Source organism: Gekko japonicus, unplaced genomic scaffold (assembly GCF_001447785.1).
Source record: "Gekko japonicus isolate JY-2015 unplaced genomic scaffold, Gekko_japonicus_V1.1 scaffold146, whole genome shotgun sequence".
Taxonomy (NCBI): Eukaryota; Metazoa; Chordata; class Lepidosauria; order Squamata; family Gekkonidae; genus Gekko; species Gekko japonicus.
Window position 1 is genome coordinate 656,000 of NW_015167533.1, and position 3,232 is coordinate 659,231.

Consider the following 3,232-nt stretch of genomic DNA (forward strand, 5'->3'; position numbering starts at 1 on the left):
TGTGCTTTCCCCCCCCCCCAATCCAGCTCATCCGTTCTGAGTCATCCAGCGTGGACTTCACACCCCACCCTTATATTTATGCTATTATGATCATATTTAGCAAACTCATTGTCGCGTTTCCAGCAGGCGATCGCCAAGCACTTCCCTGACGACGACGATGATGATGATGAGTACAATAATAATATCTGGGACTTTTCTTTAAAGAAAGTTTCCATAGCAACCTCAGAAATAAAGCCCGGATCCTTTAATACTGTAAGGTGGGAGGCGCCACCCCCCTCCCCTGGTCACTTCTATTAGCTGCACTTTGTATGGGGGTTGATGACATAGAACTTTCCAAAGGTGGGAATGCACACACACACAGGTAGACAAAAGCCGCACTTTCCCTTAAGTCCCCTGAAATTTCTATAATGGGAACGACACACAAGGCAATTGAGCAGTGGCTCACAGCTCAAGATATGCATGGTCTTTTCAAACTAGTTATGATCGCTTCAGCCTTCCTTGTTCTTTTAGTTCACTCCTTGCAGGGCTATTTTTGGGCAGGAACGCACAGGAACGGAGTTCCGGCTGGCTCCCAAGTTGGCCACGCCCAGCGGGAACTCATTAGCATAATAGGCCACACCCAACAGTAGGAACTCGTTAGGACTGGCTACATTAGGGGCATGTGGCCTAACATGCAAAGGAGTTCCTGCTACAAAAAAGCCCTGGGTTTTGACAACAAACAAAGTAAACAGAATAAGAAGCAAAAGGTTGGTGTGGCTGGATGACCACACTTCTGGTAACATGGGGGTGCGGCCTAATGTGCTAATGAGCTGTGCTGTCAGGGGTGTGGCCCAATATGCTAATGGGTTTCTGCTGTTGGGTGTGGCCTATTATGCTAATGAGTTCCCACTGGGCTTTTTCTACAAAAAGAGTCCTGCTCCTTGGGATAGCCCAGGCTCAAAATCCCCACTCTGCTGTGGAAGCTTGCTGGGTGACCTCAGGCCGGTCACATACACTCAGGCTAACCTGACTCGCAGGGTTGTTGTGAGGGTAAAACAGAGGAGCGGTGAACAGTAGAAGTTGTTTGGGTTCCCCATAGGGGAGAAAGGTAGGAAATCAACTGTGTTTCATAACTTCTCCCGTTCTCCTTGACCTGCTTCTTTTCCGGGCTCCCTTTCTCAGCTGCCCCAGTTTCCTCTGTGCTTCCTTCCCCAGTCCTGCCAAGGTCATCCATAGACACTATACTGCCCCTCTGTAGCATTATGGGTTGATTTTTAGGTATCTACAGGGCTATTTTGGGGCAGGAACGCACAGGAACGGAGTTCCGGCTGGCTCCTGAGTTGGCCACGCCCAGCAGGAACTCATTAGCATAATAGGTCACACCCAATAGCAGAAACCCATTAGGATTGGCTACATTAGGGGCGTATGGCCTAACATGCAAAGGAGTTCCTGCTACAAAAAAAGCCCTGGATTTTGACAACAAAGAAGGTAAACAGAATAAGAAGGGAAAGATGGGTGTGGCTGGATGACCACACTTCTGGTAACATGGGGGTGTGGCCTAACGTGCTAATGAGCGGTGCTGTCAGGGTGTGGCCTAATATGCTAATGAGTTTTGCTGTTCGGTGTGGCCTATTATCCTAATGAGTTCCTGCTGGGCTTTTTTCTACAAAAAGAGCCCTGAAATTCAATCTTCTTTTCTCTTCAATGGGGATCTTAAGCAGTTTATATCATTCTCCTCGCCTCCATTCTGATCCTCATGACAACCCAGAAGGAGGAGGAGGAGGAGGAGATTGGATTTATACCCCGCCCTTCACGCAGAGTCTCAGAGCGGCCTATGAACTCCCTTTCCCTCCCCACAACAGACACCCTGTGAGGTAGTCGGGGCTGAGAGAGCTCTTTCCAGAACTGTCCTTGAGAGAACAGCTATGACAGAACTGTGGCTTGCCCAAGGTCATCCAGCAGCTGCAAGTGGGAGGAGTGGGGAATCAAACCTGGTTCTCCCAGATTAGAGTCCGCACACTTCACCACTACACCAAGATGGCTCTCAAGGGAAGTAGGTGAGGCTGAGACTGTGTGACTGGCCCAGGGTCACTGAGCAAGCCACCGTGGCAGAGTGAGGATTTGAACCTGGGTCTCCCGGGACTTAGTCTGATACTCTAACTGCTATGAAATGCTACAAGTCATCAGTACAGGCTTCAACATCATTGCAAAACCCCTTGGTGTGAAGCTTGTACTGTTATCCATTAATTTGTGTAGCATCTGGGAACTGGTTTGTGAACACAGGGAGCCTGCCACGTACTGAAAGAGTCCAGTGGCTCCTTTAAGACCAACAAAGTTTTATTCAAGGTGTTTTACACATGAAAGCACACCTTGAATCAAACTGTTAGTCTTAAAGATGCCACTGGACCTGAGAGCCAGTTTGGTGTAGTGGTTAAGTGTGCGGACTCTAATCTGGGAGAACCGGGTTTGATTCCCCATTTCTCCACTTGCAGCTGCTGGATGACCTTGGGCAAACTATAGTTCTGACAAGAGCTGTTCTCTCAAGGACAGTTCTGGAAAGAGCACTCTCAGCCCCACCTACCGATTTCACAAAGGGACCGATTTCACACAAGAGCCATGCCGTGGTCGCGCCTCCCTTTGTCCCGCTTCTATTGGTCAATTTCCCAGTTGAAGCCGCGGGGCCGCATTTTGACCTGCAGCTTCGCCTGATTTTCCCTGCGGTTTTGTGATCCTGTTTTTTGAGGATCACGAAACCGCAGAGAAAATTGGGTTTCGAGTGGGAAATTGACCAATAGAAGCGGGGGAAAGGGAGGCGCGACCGCGGCACAGCTCTTGTGTGAAATCGGTCAGGGTGTCTGTTGTGGGGAGGGGAAGGGAAAGGAGTTTGTAAGCCTCTCTGAGACTCAGAGTGAAGGACAGGGTATAAATCCAATCTCCTCCTCCTCCTCTTCTTCTTTCTTCTTCTTTTTCCCCAGACTCCACCCCCCCCAAATCTCCAGGTATTTCTCTACCAAAAGCAACCCTTCCCAAACCCACTCCAGAACACACTAATCAGAGTATTAGAGAATGAACGATATTTATGGACTATTTTTATTGCTACACACGATGGACTGTGCACACACACACACACACACACACACAGGCTCAGAGAACTGTACATTTCAAGTCACCTGTTGTGATGCAACACATAGAAGGTGCCTGCACAAGCCTTAAGGTTTCAGCTACAGAGTTACCAGCCTGGTAAAGAAGCACA